Source organism: Lissotriton helveticus, chromosome 6 (genome assembly GCF_964261635.1).
Source record: "Lissotriton helveticus chromosome 6, aLisHel1.1, whole genome shotgun sequence".
NCBI lineage: Eukaryota > Metazoa > Chordata > Amphibia > Caudata > Salamandridae > Lissotriton > Lissotriton helveticus.
In genome coordinates this window covers 865,264,239-865,282,814 of record NC_136067.1, presented here as the reverse complement: position 1 = coordinate 865,282,814, position 18,576 = coordinate 865,264,239, and positions in this window count along the sequence as shown.

The following is an 18,576-nucleotide window of genomic DNA, read 5'->3' as shown; positions in this document are numbered from 1 at the left end:
ATCTACACATCTGGCAACTTGCTTCATTTAGTTTGCCCGTACATCTTTCACCAGTAAAAGAGTCTTGCTACTGTAGTAGATATAGTTAGATTTTTGGGTCTCCTTTACCATAATACTTAAGGATCACACAGAACCCTTCAAGGCTTCAAGCTACTCCTTAAGGGATTTGAGCTCTGCTGTAACCAGATCCCGTTCCAATTCCTTAATCTCAGCTGCTAGCGCTTTTCGTTCCTTTGTTTTTTCTCCCTGGGCTTTGAATGTGGAGTACAGGTTAGAGCAGGGACCATTAATTACTGGACATTAAAGCATGTGGGGAGGCCTACAATCTAACCAGGAATAAACGCAAGAAAGAAATTAAAGACCAAGGTTGGAATAACCTTTATGAAGCCTCATTGCACAGGGATTTTTCTTCTTTCTGGCAAGGAGTAAAGACACCGTTCTTTGTTAACAATGAGAGTGCAAAGGTAGAGGTAGCGATTGATGAAAAATCATGGATCGACTTTTTTTCCAATGTTTATGGTAATAAGGGTGGCGAGGTTATGATCTTAGACTGGAATTAGATCTTCCTAGCGACCAAACTGCTTTTTCGCCGATTGATATCCACTTCAGTCATGGTGATGTTTTGATGGCTATTAATGCGAGCAAAGGAGGCAAGGCCCGAGGCCCGACGGGATTCCTATATACCTGTATAAAACTACGACTGAGCTTTGAGCCCCCTTGCAAACACGAGTCCTAGAAGCATGCTGTGCAAAAGGTTTTATTAAATCATGGTCTGAGTCCATTTTAATACCTATCTTTAAAAGGGGGTCCGGGAAAACCCTGCTAGTTACAGACCTATATCTCTTTTAGAATCATTTATGTAAATTGCAGGAGGGGTCGTTTTAATTGTGGGCTGAAAACAATAACATTCTTAGCACAGTCCAATATGGGTTTAGGGAGGGGATGGGTACAATTGAGCAGGTTTAACATTTTTCTATATTGCAGGGGAAGTATACCCAAGCAAAGGCAGGGCAATTATTTGCGATATTTGTAGATCTTACCGCCGCCTTTGATTGCGTTGATCATAGTAGGCTGTGGAAAATTTTAGAGGACCTAAAAGTAGAACCCTCATTGGTGCAATTTTTGTGTTTTTTATAATTCTTTTTGTTAAAGAAAACATCAGCAAAAATACAGTATAGAGGTTTCTTCAGGGTTGCAAATTATACATTAGGGGATCACAGGATAATCAATACTTACAAATGAAAGGGAACTTCACAGGGAGGGGGGTCATCAAGAACAGCATTTCTTGGTGGCGTACACATTTCTCCTCTGTAACTATTCCAGGGCCCCCATACCCGTGACCACTTTCGAGGGCAACCCCTCGCAAGATACGCAGTTTTCTCCCTAAACATACACCAATCTAAGTTGTTTTTCCACACTTTTAGGGTGGGAGGTTGTTTCGCTCCCCATAACTGGGCTATATTTCTCTTAGCTAAAATGAAGCCTAGAGTAGACCATTGTGCCTGAGAGGTATTTAAGATGGTAGGCTCCCATATGTTTAAAAGGCACCTCCTTGCCTCTGGCATCAGGGAGACCCCCAGTACCCTATGCAGAGTTTTGTGTATCTCACGCCAATATATGGTGATGTGTTCACATTCCCAGATGATGTGCATAGAGGTACCTGTAAGACCACATTTCCGTCTACATAACCACATATCAGAGTTTTGTGTATCTCGCACCAATATATGGTGATGTGTTCACATTCCCAGATGATGTGCATAGAGGTACCTGTAAGACCACATTTCCGTCTACATAACCACATATCAGACAGTTTTATGTGCATTAGTCGGGGTCCCGTGACGTAGACTCTATGCAGAAACTTAAGTTGAACCAGTCTCAGACGAGCTGGGATGGCGACCTTCCTAGGGGATGACACTGCTGTCTGCCAATCTTCGTCCTCTAGCTCTATCCCATCCTGCAATTAAAATGTCGACATGTTTCAGCTCCTACTAGCCCAGCCGGGTCTATAGAGCTTTCGTCAGGACACATACATACATTGTATGTGTCCTGACGAAAGCTCTATAGACCCGGCTGGGCTAGTAGGAGCTGAAACATGTCGACTTTTTAATTATACTATATATGATAATCCAGTTACACGATTATCGAATATACTCAGTTATTTTAGTCAACAGTATTCACCTTTTCTAATAAATTTGCCCGTGGTGATCATACTGTTTTTTATAATTTCCCTCGTAGTTTGGCCATTGGACCCTCTCCATCAAAGGGGGTTCTTTTTTGATCTCTGGACACTTCTACACTTTCCAGAGGTGCCTCGGGTGAGGCAGGCATACTTTACCTTTGACCACCCAATGACTATGCCATGACGCTAGATGAGGGGCGGAAAAACAAATATACCGCATCGTTACAATCTTCAGCGTCTATGAGGGTTGTCAAAGAGAACCAATGGTTTCTGTAGATACAAGTGTCCTTTTCTCATTGATTATTAAGATATTGTCCTTGGGGAACTGAACGGGACAAGAATTCCTCATCCCTCTCCTTTGATGAACGCCCACAGATAGGGCCATTCAATTGTGTCAAAGGCCATGGTTGCGTCGAGCGACGCAATTACAGCTGGCTCCCGTAGAGTGTGTACTCTGGCTATCACCCCGTGCAATTTGCGCAGGTTTAGGGCCGTATTCCGATGGGGCATAAAGCCCAACTGGTCGGGGTGAACCAGACCACTAATGAATTTTACCAATCTATTTGCCAGGAATTTGGCCAGGATCTTTGGTTCAGCGTTTAACAGAGAGATAGGCCTGTATGAGGCACAGTTTGTTTTAATCTTGCCCTCCTTATGAATTACGACCACCGTAGCCACTCTTTGATCCCTAGGCAGAACCCCTTTGTCCCTAGATTCAACAAACATGTCTTTCAAATAAGGTGCCAGTTTATAAGGTTTGAGTTTATAGAGTTCGATAGGGAGCCCGTTGGGGCCCAGTGCCTTACCAGAGTTCAAGGAACTGATGGCTTGGGCGATCTCGTCTGCTGCTAGCGTGCTATCCATAAATTCCCGATCCTCAGGGGAAAGTCACGGGAGCTGTATGTCTCGGAGTAGTAGCTGGGAGTCAGCTTCCGAGTGAGGGGAGACCGAAGAGTAAACCTTCTGAAAGTGGTCCGCAAACCTATCCACTATGTCCTGTGGTTCAGTAAGCGATACCCCCTCCTCCGTCAGGAGATCTGGGACGAGGCGACAAACCCAATCTCTCTTGTCCAGCCACGCGATAAGCTTCCCTGCCTTATCCCCCAGGTCATAGAGCCTGCCCTGCTGTTTTCTACCAAGAGCCTTGGCCCTATCAGTGACGAGCACCTTGTAGTCATGCTGTTTCAGGCTCAAAACATGAAGTTTGGCCTGAGTCACTCCCAGTTCCAACTCTCCCTCTAGCTTACTGATTTCAGTCTCCAGGTCCACCACCTCCCTCTGCTTCTCCTTTTTAGAGCCTGCTATCAATGACAGAGCCTGACCCTAATTACAGTTTTAAAGGCCTCCCACAAGGACTGGGAAGAGGAAACCGACCCCACGTTATTAGTAAAGTGTCAGAAGTAGTACCTGTAATTTCCAGATTCCGTGGGAGCGGACGGCTAAGCTTCGCTGAAGATATTTACCCAATTCCCACTCACCCCTAGACTCGGAGTACTCCAAGCCCAGGAATGAAAGGGAAAGGGGAAGTGGATAAAAAGAGAGACTGCCACACGGGTGTCTTCTACTCTTCGTTTTTTCGTTTCTTGTTGGAAGTGGACACCTGAAATATTAAACACAAGATTACTAAGTTCTCTAATTCATTGGCTCAACTTAAGGACTCTTTTCTTCCTACTACCACAATACCTGAACATGTGTGGAATGTGCCTCTCTCTTGTAGATGAATGCTGAGAAATTGCTGTAACAGTCTTTTAAGAATACTGGAAGCTGATCAATGAAGACTTCAGGGCTGGGTTGATGAGCAGGGTGGTGGTAAATACAAGTTTTCTATATATATGCATACACAAGGATACTCCTATATACTTGAAGCTTAAGGTCCTCACTGATAACTGGATGCGCAGAACTAGGAGGTTCTACATAGAGCGCTGACTCCCTCTAAACTCTGCAAAGTCCTTGACTGAAGAGGCTACAGCGAATGTCTTATCGAAGAATTCCTTTACAAAGCTTCTACCATAATATCCATACAGTAGTGTCGAGAATATGGAAAGAAAACAGCTTACCGCACTCTCATGAATGTCTCTGAATGCGGAACACTGGAATGCAGCCCAAAAGGGACAAAGAATGAGGGGGCTGTTGAATGACGAACTCTCTTCAGTGATTCTCAGGAAAAAAAGAGTTACGGGCCAGAAATGCTGCCGAAGTTTCCTGACGAGCGTGAAAACAGAAGCCTCGAAAAAGGTCAGGAAACGGAATTCGGGAAAGACTGGGGGAAAAACAAACTCAATGGAAAAAAAAACAAATCGGAATTTACACTAGATTTGCGGGTTCAGACGAACTCTCGGAAACACGTCTAACCGCCGATAAAGTTCAGTTGAAGTGCGCAGCGTATTGACCGCAAGCTCACAAAATGGCGGACTGAGAAAAAGACTAGAGCGCTAACCACTTCTGAGTTCTGGATCACAGGAGGATTCTTTCTCGATCTTCTTCTTGAGCCAGAAACTAGCCCAACTCTGTCTCCATCTCCCAACAGAGGATTGCTGAATAGAAGGCTGATGAACCTTGAAATAGGGGGTTGTAGTAGCAACCAGACTGACACCTGGGTGGCACCTGACAGTACCCCCCACCCCCTCTCTGGGCTTCTGTGGATATATCTTGTGAAATTCTGATACCAATCTTGGGGCATGGACATGGCTGCTTGGCTCCCAGGACCGTTCCTCCGGACCAAAACCCTTCCAGTCCACAAGATAAAACAATTTTCTTTTTTTCCATTTAGAATCTAAGATTCTTTTAACCTCGAATTCCTCAGTGGATTGGACTTGAATTGGAGCCGGTGGAAGTTCCTGTCTAAGATTTGGTGGATTCCGTATTATCAAAGAGACATGAAAGGTGGGATGGATCTTCAAGGATCTAGGAAGGGCTACTCCGACACTGACTGGATTTACCATCCGAATCACGGAATATGGACCCACAAATCTTGGCTGAAATTTACGATTTCCACTCATCCTCATGTGACACGTGGAAATCCAAACTTGGTCCCCAGGCTCAAAAATTGGACTCTCTCGACGTTTCTTGTCTGTCTGTCTTTTATAAGCCAACTTTGCCTCGGAGAGATTTGAAGAAGCTAACTGATATGTCTTTTGCAGATTTCGAATCACCTCTTCTGCTGCTGGAACGTCAATCTCCTCTTTTCCTACTATCATATTGGGGTGACGACCAGAATTTAAAAAGAATGGTGAGAAACCTGTAGCTGAATGGATGGAATTGTTATAAGCAAACTCCGCAGTACTCAATAAAGAAGGCCACTCTCCTTCTTGATCCATCAAATACATGTGGAGATACTGCTCCAAATCCTGATTCACTCTTTCCGTCTGTCCATCCGTTTCTGGATGGTAACTGGTGGACAAACGGGAGTCTACACCTAGACCCTTTAAGAATGATTTCCAAAATTGGGACACAAACTGTGGGCCTCGATCGGAAATGATCACCTTTGGTATCCCATGCAGTTTTACAATGTGTTGGATAAACAGTGTGGTCAACTGGGAAGCATTGGGTAAGGTTTTTAATGGGATGAAATGACTCTTCTTCGTAAACTGATCGACAACCACCCAGATCACAGAATAACCCTGACTAGATGGTAGGTCCACTATGAAATCCATGGAGATGGTGTGCCATGGGGAAGGGGCCACTGGCAGGGGCATAAGGAGACCCTGCGGGGACTGTCATGCACTTTTGCCCTTAACACACTGTTCGCAAGTGGCGACATGCTGCTTCACCTGAGCGTCCATGCCCGACCAAAAGAAGGACCTTTTTACCAAATCCAAAGTCTTACTGGCTCCCTTGTGCCCTGCCAATTGGTGATCATGAAACTGATGAATGATCTCTTTCCGAAGCGCTTCACTGGGAACAAACATCTTCTCTTGAAAGTATGGTTTTCCATCTATAACTTCTCGAGCCGGGCCTTCCATTTTCCAATTAGTGAATTCGTCTTTCGCAAATTCTTCTCGGATTCTGTCACCTAAATCATCCTCCACAACAGTGGCTACAATTTTTTCTTGTGAAATGATATGACCTTCCACCTTTGCTTCAGACTCCCCGCCCAAATCCAAGCGCGAAAGTGCATCCGCCTTTCCATTTGCGGACCCTGGTTTATAAGTCAGTACAAAATCGTAGTCTGCAAAAAAGAGTGACCACCGAAGTTGCCGCAGAGTAAGGGTTCTGGCAGATTTTAAAAATTGCAAGTTACGATGATCCGTGAAGACTGTGATCACATGTCTTGCTCCAAACAAATAGTGTCTCCAAACCTTGAAAGCCTCTTTAACTGCCAAAAGCTCCTTGTCTGCAATGGAATAATTTACCTCAGCAGGTGACAATTTCCGAGAATGATAGGCCACGGGGTGTAACTGACCAGTATTTTTCTGTCGTTGGGAAAGGATTCCCCCGATGGCCAAATTGGATGCATCCACTTCAATGAAAAAGGGTTCTCTCAAATCTGGATGTTGCAAAACTGGAGCTGAAATGAAGGCATCTTTTAACAACTGAAAAGCCTCTTCAGTTTCTCTTTCCCAGTCAAACCGCACATCTTTCTTTAATAAGCGAGTGATTGGACTCACCTTTTCGGAAAAATTCTGGATAAATCGCCTATAAAAATTGGCGAATCCCAAAAAACTTTGTATCACTTTGACAGATCTTGGGGCTGGCCAAGACCTTATTGCCTGCAACTTGGAATCATCCATAGAGACACCTTCCGGGGAGAGTATAAAGCCCAGAAATTCCACTCTCGAGGAGTGGAAAACACATTTCTCCAACTTAACAAATAATTGGTGCTCCAACAAACGCTCTAAGATGGCTCGCACATGGTTCACATGTTCCTCAAGACTGTTGGAAAAGATGAGAATGTCGTCGATATACACTACTGCAAATCGATCTAAGAACTCTTGCAGAACGTCATTTACAAATTGCTGAAAGGCAGCTGGGGCGTTACACAATCCAAAAGGCATCACTTGATATTCAAACAACCCCAGCCGCATTCGAAAAGCTGTTTTCCATTCCTCCCCTTCGGCCATACGGACCAGATGGTATGCTCCCCTTAAGTCCAATTTGGTATAGATGCAAGCATCCTTGACCTGATCTAAAAGTTTGGATATGAGGAGTAACGGGTAGCGATTCTTCTTGGTGACCTGATTAATCGCCCGATAGTCAATGCACTTCCTCAAGGATCCATCCTTCTTAAAAATAAAGAATAGAGGGGAAGACACTGGAGACTGGGAAGGCCGAATGAATCCGTTGGCAAGGTTTTGATCTATGTACTTCTTCAAATGTAGATTCTCGGGCTCTGATAAGGCATAGATGCGACTACATGGCAAGGAGGCTCCTGGCTCTAACTCAATCCTGCAGTCGTACTCCCTGTGAGGAGGTAGTCTTTGTGCTTCTTTTTCATTAAACACTTCCTTCAAATCTTGATATTCATCGGGGATCTCTGGAACTTCCACAGTGCAGATCATCTGAGTTTGATTGGCCAAACTTGATGACATGGTTGACCTCTGAGCCACTGGTAAAGATTGGAAGCAATGTTCTTGACAAAAGGTTGAATTCATCTCCATAGTACGCTTTGCCCAATCTATTTGTGGGTTGTGCTCTGTGAGCCAAGGCAAACCTAAAATCAACTGAAACTGTGGAGCATCAATTAGATTAAAGTTTATGTAACTCCGATGTTCTCCAGGACCCAATACTATGATGTCTTCTGTATCGTAGACTATTGGACCAGAGGATAAATTGGTGCCGTCCACCCCTCGCACCGGTTCAGGTCTCATTTTCTTTTTAAACTGGATTCCCAGAGACTTGGCAAAATGGAGATCACAAAAGTTCCCCGTCGCCCCTGAGTCAACCATGACCGAGACTTCTTCCATTCTAGTCTCCCCGAAGGAAATTTTACAAGATAGAATCAGATGCGGAGCAGCCGATTGGAGGGTATTGGACAAAAGTTGGGATTTGGGAGTTGTCTCTTCACTCCCTTCCACCAGTGCAACTCCGTCTACTGGTGGAGCTTGCCTTTTACCCATGGATTTGTCTTCGGTTTCTTCGGACATTCCTTCACAAAATGACCCGAGAGACCGCATTACATACAAAGCTTGCCCAAACGCCTCTTCTCTCTCTCTTCCTGGATGAGCGGTCCTCGAACCGTACCAATCTGCATTGGTTCTTCACTGGAATTCCCTTCATGGTTCTTAACCGGTTCAGACCTAACTCGATCAAATCGTGGCGGATACATTTTGACATCTTTCCGTCGCTCATTGCGTCTTTCGGATTGCCGCTGGTCAATTTGAAGTACAAGATTTATGAGCTCTGAAACATCCGTAGGCCTTTTCGGAATTTGAGCTAAGCCATCCTTTAGCTCATCTTTCAATCCTCTGTAAAAAATTGCTGCTCTTTTTGCCTCTGGCCAGCTGGTCTCAACAATCAATTTATTAAATTGCGCTAAATAGGCCACTAGTTCCTATTTCCCTGTTTCAAATCCAATAGCTCATTATCAGTAGTCTGGGAGATCGTTCTTCGATCGAAGATGCGCAAAAATTCAGCCTTGAATTCTTCAAACTTGTACAATACTGGATCATTAGAAGCAACCAGGGGCAAGGACCACGCCGCAGCATCGCCACTCAGGTAAGACAGCACAAACGCCACTTTTGACTGATCCTCTTTGAACAAAATGGGTTTACATAGAAAATGCAAATAGCACTGCGTGAGGAAAATTTGTGCCTTATGGGGATCACCCTGGAATCTTTCAGGGGGGGCCAAAGGGATTGTGGGAGACATGGCATGCACAACTTGAGTAGTCAATGCCGATGAAGAAGAAGGTGAAGGGGCAAAGGTGGGAGACTTAATTCCCCCAAAATTGGGACTGGGAATCAATGTAAGCTCATCTAATCTCTGACGCAAATGATTAGCCTCTTGGTTGGACTTCCTAACCTCCTCCCTGGTTTCACTTAACTGCTTCTGTAGCCCCTCTAAAATGGACGCTAAAGCCTTAACGTCTAAACCCTCTTCCATCTCGCCCAGACGGAAGGTAATTTAAGGCACTTCAATCTGTCAGAAGTAGTACCTGTAATTTCCAGATTCCGTGGGAGCGGACGGCTAAGCTTCGCTGAAGATATTTACCCAATTCCCACTCACCCCTGGACTCGGAGTACTCCAAGCCCAGGAATGAAAGGGAAAGGGGAAATGGAGAAAAAGAGAGACTGCCACACAGGTGTCTTCTACTTCTCTTCGTTTTTTTGTTTCTTGTTGGAAGTGGACACCTGAAATATTAAACACAAGATTGCTAAGTTCTCTAAGTCATTAGCTCAACCTAAGGACTCTTTTCTTCCTACTACCACGATACATGAACATGTGTGGAATGTGCCTCTCTCTTGTAGATGAATGCTGAGAAATTGCTGTAACAGTCTTTTAAGAATACTGGAAGCTGATCAATGAAGACTTCAGGGCTGGGTTGATGAGCAGGGTGGTGGTAAATACAAGTATTCTATATATATGCATACACAAGGATACTCCTATATACTTGAAGCTTAAGGTCCTCACTGATAACTGGATGCACAGAACTAGGAGGTTCTACATAGAGCGCTGACTCCCTCTAAACTCTGCAAAGTCCTTGACTGAAGAGGCTACAGCGAATGTCTTATCGAAGAATTCCTTTACAAAGCTTCTACCATAATGTCCATACAGTAGTTTCGAGAATATGGAAAGAAAACAGCTTACCGCACTCTCATGAATGTCTCTGAATGCGGAACACTGGAATGCAGCCCAAACGGGACAAAGAATGAGGGGGCTGTTGAATGACGAACTCTCTTCAGTGATTCCCAGGAAAAAAAGAGTTACGGGCCAGAAATGCTGCCGAAGGTTCCTGACGAGCGTGAAAACAGAACGCTCGAAAAAGGTCAGGATTCGGGAAAGACTGGGGGGAAAACAAACTCAATGGAAAAAAAAAAATCGGAATTTACACTAGATTTGCGGGTTCAGACGAACTCTCGGAAACACGTCTAACCGCCGATAAAGTTCAGTTGAAGTGCGCAGCTTATTGACCGCGAGCGCACAAAATGGCGGACTGAGAAAAAGACTAGGGCGCTAACCACTTCTGAGTTCTGGATCACAGGAGGATTCTTTCTCAATCTTCTTCTTGAGCCAGAAACTAGCCCAACTCTGTCTCCATCTCCCAACAGAGGATCGCTGAATAGAAGGCTGATGAACCTTGAAATAGGGGGTTGTAGTAGCAACCAGACTGACACCTGGGTGGGACCTGACATAAGTATTCATCTAGCGTTGTAATGAGGTCTTTGCAATTTTTGGGATTGTGCAGATACGACAGATTGATGGGGGCCACCCTTCCTGCAGTACCTCGAGTCACGACCACATGGACCCACAGCGGAAAATGGTCTGAGATGCCTCTGGCCAAGTGTGTGACTTCTGTTATGTAGGATGCTTGTGCGCCGGGGACTAGACAATAATCCAATCTCGAGAGATTATTGTGCACCACCGAGTGGAATGTGTATTGCTTTTGATCAGGGTAGAGCAATCTCCAGCCATCAACCAGGCCCATTGCGTCCGTGAAATCAGGCAGCCACCGCATCGCAAGCCACGTTTCCCGTGGGGGATGCCTGTCAACCATACCCGAAGCAACTGAGTTAAAGCCGCCTCCCAAGATTATAAGCCCTTCAGGGAGATCCAGTAGGAGCGTCCCCAAATATGCGAATGCTGTACCCTGCAGCCCCGGAGGAACATAAAGAGATAGGAAGGTTATGTGGTGACACTCCCACATGCCCGTTACTCCAATGTATCTGCCACTCCCGTCCTCCCACGTGGCAGTAACCGCCAACGGGAATGCCTTGCGGATCAAAATGCTCCCTCCCTGTGAGCCTGACGTGTAACCTGAGTGTGCAACCAACTTATACCCCATTCTGTGCAGAGATTTGCATGAGTTCCCAACCAGATGCATCTCCTGAAGCAGGACCACGTATGGCGCATGCCTTTTAAGATATTGAAGGACCACACTTCTTTTAATTTTGTCCCCCAGCCCGTTAACATTCCAACTCAAAACCTTCACTTCCCTACCCCCCGTCATCTACATGGTACAGTTGACAAACCTCCGCATTTTGTCTATCAGTCAAGTGTATTGTACTGATGCAACCAACAAACCACACAGTAGGAGAACCAAACTTCCCTCCCCAAAAGCCCCCACGCTGCTGCCCTGCCCACTGGGCTCCAAGCTGCCCACTGAAAAACGTAGAGTGTCTGTCGCCCCAAAAAATTCAAAGAAAGAATAAAGAACTTAGGGGGTAACAGGTTGTGAGCTACGGCCTGTGTCCCCAGCCCATGTAACAGTTGGTCCTGAAAAATGTCGAATTAGCAAATTATCAAGCACCTTGCACCCTTATTGCCCTAACACAAGTTTCTCATCCCCCCGTTCCCAACAACTAAAGTCCCCCTTTTAAGCCGGTCGATTGTTCAACAGGCCTCAGCTTCAGGGTGGCTGACTGTCCGCTCCACCATCATCTCCTCGGTCCGCAAGGGCCTGGGCTCCCCGATATTCAAGCCATTCCATCACCGTCTCTGGCTGATCAAAGAACCATGCTTGGCCCTCCACTTCGACTCTGAGACGGGCCGGGAACAGCAGCGAGTATTTCATGCCCCTTTCCCTTAAATCTCGCTTTACCGACAGAAAGTATCTTCTTTGCTTTTGCACTCTTTGTGTGAAGTCTGGGAAAAGGGAGATGGTAGCGTTCTCATACCTGAGTGGGGCATTGGCTCTCGAGCCCTGGAGGATAACATCTCTTTCCCGGTAGTTGAGGACTCGGGCCAACATAGGCCGCGGGGGAACACCCGGTTTGGGACGGCCGCCCGGGACCCTGTGCGCCCGCTCTATAACGAAGAACTTACTGAGGCCCTTTGGCTTCAGGTGCTTGAGGATGAGGTCTTCGACAAACAGGTCAGGGCCTGCCCCTCTGATTGTTCAGGCACACCTAAGATGCGGAGGTTATTACGGCGTAGGCGGCCCTCATTTTTATCCAGTTTAAGATCGATTGAGCTGCGGGAGTTCTGTAACTCACGGACCTCCTTTTGTAGTTGTGAACGTCCTCCACCTAGCTGGTAGCTGTTAGTTCGACTTGCTTCACCTTCTCATTGAGTTTCCCCATATCGGCCCTAATCAGATTAATGTCAATGGCCATGGAGTCCATTTTATGTTCTAGCGAGGTTTTCACCCCTGTGATAGCGTCCATGACATCTTTCAGGGAGACCTCTGGTTCCTCCTCACTCGGGTTCCCTTTCGCCGTCTCTTCAGAGAGCCTTCCCCGCTGCGCTTCCTTAGTGATCGTGTAACGATCCAGTTTATTAGCCTGAACTTTTCGAGCCTTTGGCCCCTGGACCTTTTCCACGATCCATTCCACCGGTCAAGGCAGAGCTCAGCTGATGGCAAGCAGCCAGGATCAGTACAATAGTCACACCTTGTGCAGCGCGCCGAGTCCGGGGTCAGCAGATCGGTCTCGAACTCCAAAGGATCACAGAGATCCAGCGTCAGCAAGACCGCCCTCAATGTGCCATCTCGGTGTAAGATATCACGGCCTCAGAATTTCCCGCTGTGCCCCAATACTGGGGACCAATACTGAGGACCACTCTCGGCGCAGTGCCAGTGGACTCAGTCTCTTGTGCAAATAAGTTGGTCAATTCGGGGCCCACCGCCAATCTACCACCCCTACGTCTCAGCACACCACAGCTCCCAGACGGGAAAGCATTGGTACATCCAAAGCCACGACTTCCACCTCGATCAACGCAGTCAACCAGGTTCAAGGGCCAAGAAGGTGGGAGGGTGGGGGGGCTCCTTGCCACACCAGTCAACAGGCCAAACAAAGAATGCTACCCTTTCGGGGTCCACTGCTCTGTTCCCTTCAAAATGCGCTGCAAGACGCTACCGTTGGAGGGCCAATCTCACCCTCTCACTGCCAAGCCTTATGCACTTTTCCGTATGCCTCCTGCATAGATGAAAACGGTGGCCAAATTCCCTTGCCAACTCGCGGATATTTACTGAAGTCAAGGGGGAGGGAATTCAGGGTCTCAGATATGGCACTTGCCTGTCCCTTCCAGACTCGCGACCAGCGTGTAGAAAATCGCGGCCGTAATGGCGGCTGGTGCTGCACCGCCGCTGTCACCGCCTCCTCTGGCCCCTTCATACACTCCGCTCCTCTGCCTCCACTGCATTCCGCCCCGATCCGGGCTATCGAGGCAACGGTGGGCAGACGGCCGCAGCTCCCCCGTCAAGGCGGGCCGGAAGTCGTCTCAGCCGGGCCGGTGCCGTCACTGTGGGTCCCGGCTTCAAGGCCCAGGCAAGGCCCGCATCAAACGAAGACCATAGCTCCCCGAAGAAAGCAGACACAAGCACCGGAGCAGGCAGTTCAGGTTACGCGACCTTTCCGGTGCAAGGGGGTACACACAGGACTATCGGATGGTCCGTCAGGATAGTCGTTGGGACTCACACACGCGGAAGCTCACATTTTATGTGGCCATCTCAATCGCGCTAGGTCACGCTCCCTCATTGGTGGAATTTTTGAGGCAATTATACGCGGAGGCCTCAGCGAAGGTGAGATTCGGACTTAAGGGAGAGTGTACTAAGTCTTTCCACGTGGAGAGGGGCGTTAGGCAAGGTTGCGTTCTGGCCCCATTCCTTTTTTCATTATATACCAACGCATTGGAAGAGGAACTGGTGGCCAGAGCGAGAGATCCACCGCAATTTAATAACAAGCAGATCATCTCCCTTCTCTACGCGTACAACGCAGTGTAAATGGCTAGAACCCAGCTCGGCCTACAGAGAGCCCTTGCCACATACATTGAATTCATGGATAACAGGGGATTGAAATTCAATGTGAAGAAAACATTTGTGATGTCATGTGGGAAGGGGAAGAACAGATGTAGAAGCTTAGTAGCTGGGAGTGGTAAAATTGAATCTACCAAAATGTTCTCCTATCTTGGCGTTTTGCTTGAGGATACAGGCTCCTGGGAACCAGCGGTCAAGAGTAGGACCCTTTCGTTCAGGAGGTTGACTGCAGCAGTAATGAATTAAAAAAAAAATTAGGTAAAAGGTCCCCGGGGATCCTTCTTAAAATCTATCAAGCCAAATGTATAAGCATTGCAATATATGGGGCGGGTATTTGGGGGTTTTATAATGTTTCCCCTATGCAGGTGGTAGAAAATGCTTTTTTAAGGTTTATATTAGCAGTTCCTCAGAGTTCATCTGTTTTTAATTGCCACAGTGAACTGGGAATTTCTCATATCTCTAATGTTATAAAAATGCAACCAATTTTACTCTGTCACAGACTCTGGCCCTCTCCCAGCTTAGTATTGAACGGTAAAATTATTAAGGATTCAATGGGATTGGACCAGGCTAGAAAATTCCATGGTTGAACTATGTAAGAAAACTATTAAATGACCTGAACAGACCAGATTTTTATGTCAAGCCAAATTCCATGTGCTATATATCCAGAAAAGACCTGAAAGTGTTATGTCTGAACCACTTTGAGTCGCTCAGAATTGCAGTGGAATTCAATAAAAGTTCTGTGATCCAGAATCAATTGACCCTGATAGATACATTCTAATTAGGTTTAGGTTTGATAGATTTCATCGCTTGGTTACATTTCCAGCTGTAAATGACTGGTCCAGGGATCTTTGTCACTGCCAGTGTGATAATTTATCTTTACAAACAACATGCACTTGATCCTCTTTTGTAAATTCTACGCCATGGAACGTGCCAGATGGATTATGCCCTTTTTGAAGCAGGGAGCATGGAGGCAATGTCGTTCGGCTTTCCTATTTCTTCAATTACTGGATAATGTGTATCGTATTGGTATCATGACTGGCCTTTTAAAAAGTATTCTGAGGGAAAGGAAAACCATAACTTGCTAGTTCTTTTAAATTGTAATATATGCTCAGCTGGGATAGCTTTTTATCTATGGATTTTTTAATGTATATTTTGCATGAATTTGTCTTTTTATCTTCTGCTTTTATGATTTTATCAAATGTCTAAAATCGAATAAAGCATTTTCTGAATCTGAATCTGAAATCTAACACAAATGCTGATAATGCAAAAGGAGAGGCTAAGAGGAGGTTAGAAACAGTAGACCCCCAGAAAAGGTCAGAGACACTTTTGCACAAGCTGGTAAACCATTGCAGTACGAGGTGTCTCCAAACAATCTCGGTCCACATGTTGATGAGGACCCTTGTTTAAGTTTACTGTTTGCGGAACATAGACAGTAAATTCCCACAGACTCAGTCATGGTGTTTCGCTTGTTTTAAAAAAGGCTCCCAAGAAGGGAGCATAAAGTTGGTAAAGAGAATGTGTTAGCATTTGAGTAAGAAACTGGTTGACATGCAAAGATCAGTCCCTGGTTCTATATGGCAAAAAAAGGGGCTTAAAGTAGAAACTACATCGATTGTCTAGCAAGGAGCTATAAAGAAGCATGAAAACAAAAAGATTAGAAGAATCTCGAAACGTAAACAGAAAAAAAATAGATTTCCTAGCTGTTCTTAAAGAGGCTTCTTATGAGGAGGTTCAAATGACACCTGAGGGCAATGCCTTCTGCCCTTCCCCCTAAATTTGTATCTTGACCTTAGTGATCTTATGTTAGAAGAGAGAGCTGGGGCACATATAGTTGAAGCTCCTATTCCTTCTCTTGTGTCTCCACGACCCCAATGTCTTCCAAATATTGTATATGCTCCATTTGTTCTGTTAGGGAGTTTAAATGAAAGTATGGCACCTTCATGTGCTCCTAATGCTGAGGGGGGTCAAAGAACAGTAATGCTCACCACCCAGCTAACGAGAACCTGGATAACCTGGGGGCATATTTACGACGGCGTTAAAATTATCGCCGCTTTAGCAGCAGGAAACTGCTGCTAAAGCGGCTATAATGCGCTTGCTAATAGGCTCTTGAGAATTACAAGAGCCTATTATCAAGCCCATTATCGCCGCTTTAGCAGCAGTTTCCTGCTGCTAAAGCGGTGATAATTTTAACGCCGTCCTTGTAAATATGCCCCCTGGTTCATTAACCTTGTGTATTTGTAATGAGTTTGAACAAGGTACTGTAGCAGTTTTTAACATTAAGAATCGTCCTACGATTAATTTAGAAGCTATGGGTTTTGTTCAGAGGAGGATTTCCCCATTTAGTGGGAATGTAGATTGTAACCCTTGTGAATTGATAATTGAACAGAGCTTAGAGTCTACTACTTTAGATTTGATTACATTATTTGACAATGAGTCACTTTCAATGAAAAGAAACTCTATCCTAAATTATTTTTGTTGATAGAAGCACTAAGGTCTGTACAAAGTAGTTGACATCAAAAATGTGTTTATTTATTCACTCAATTGCACAGTTGCCAAACTCTAGAATCACCTTTGGCCCATTGGTTATTGAAAACCTGGTTATGCAAATTTTGATTTCTTCTTAAAAAGTGGATTGATGTTGTGCCACTGTGGAGCATCAGAGCCTGTGATGCAACAAATAAATCCACCTAAGTCAATGGTCCTGATAATGATATGTCAACAAAAGAAGGGACAAGGGGCTTGTTTAATGAGGTCCAGCGTGCATGCCCCATAAGGACTGTGATACAAAAGGAGTACGGAGTTCCTCAGTGATAATACGTTCAGAGATAAAGAGCATATAGGGGTAGCGTGGTCAAGAAAGACTAGAGGTATGTGTGGTAAGGAGAGGGGATTCTCCTAATTGGAACTAGGGCTCTCACTCACCTAGCAAGCTAGGTGTCATGCTTCATCATTTGCGCCTGCCCCTCACCAGGTCGGCGCTGCAATACATGGCGGGCACCCAGAAATGGGGTTCTTTATCGGGGATCTTTTGTTCCTGCCGGTGGGTGCATGGGGGTGATAGGCCTAGTGTGCGTGCAGATGTAAGGGAGATACGTGAATTAAAATAGGTCAGTTAGTCCTAACCAGGCTTTTATTCCAAAGGTAAACTGCCGAATTAGAAGGGGGAGGAGAGGGGCAGCGAACTAGTATTTATATGTCTAGTAGTATATGCCCTACCTACACCAAGGTAAGTGCAAACTACCTACCCTGAATGTTCATGGTAGACCAAAACTGTTAGCAAAGTATGCTGGCAACAGTAGTCGGCGGTTTTTGGACACCAATTGGGTCCAGGCGTGTGAGACGCTGAAGAACGAAGACCTATCCTGCCGCCGACACCGGTACTTTGGGGTAGATAGTTTTAACACTGATCCTGAAGAAATGTCCAGATCATTTTGACATTTACGACATGAAACATATTGATCACCCGAGAGTAGGGCATATACTACTAGACACGTAACTACTAGTTTGTTGCCCCTCTAATCCCCCTTTTAATTGAAGTCCACTTTCTGAAAATGAATATATCTAAAAGCAAAATGTTGACCTTCCATAAGAAAGGTATAAGAACAAGGGGGAAGTTTAATTAGTACCTTAGGGAAGGTAACATTGAAAAAGTAGATTCACACCTGTATTTGGGTAAAATCTTTACCAGTAATGGGTGGGGTGATGATCAGGCGCGGTGCGTCCATTGGGGCATGGGGGCGTTGCCCCCCCCCGCCTGCAGCCGCCCGCAGCCGCCCGCAGCAGCTCCCTCGGCGTTTATCTGTACTTAAGTAAACTGAGTTTACTTAAGTTCAAAGACACGAGCCAAGGCGGGAGAACTGACAATCATGTCAGTCAGCATGACGTCAGACCGCCCACCCCTTCAGAGTATGTAGGGGTGGGCGGTCTGGCATCATGTTGATTGACATTATTGTCACCAGGCAGCAACACAAGTGCGCATGAGTGGGGAAGGAGGGTGAATTTTTTACCCCTGCCCACTCATGCGCATTTATGTTTTTTTGCGCATGCCCATTAGGAGCCCTTTGGACTCCTAATGGGCGTGCTGAGGGCGTAAAATAACCTGTGCCCCAAGCGCCAGGATTGGCTGAGAGGGGCTGCCTGTCCAGTAGTGATGTCAAGGCGCCAAGGATAGCAGAGGTGGCATGGACCCGTACCGGCGGTTAGGTAAGTTTTGTTTTATATATTTGATTCTAATCCCCCCCCCAAGACAGCGAGAAAAGAATGGCAGCGTGTGTATGAAAGAAAGCTGTTGTTCCTCCAACCCTCCCTCGGGCAGTGCAGCAGTTACAGCAGGAGAGTTCAGAGTGCACCCGGTGCTGCACCTATACCATAACAGATCCCTTTAAACATGCCTAAACTTTGACAGGAAACGCACCCGACGCAGCCTTCAATCCCACTGCAGTACAAGACCCTCACCCTGCCTACTGCCAACCCAGAAAAGAAACGCACATTCCCAACAGCACATGAGCGTTATTAATCTATAGCACGCGCATACTGATACTGTACC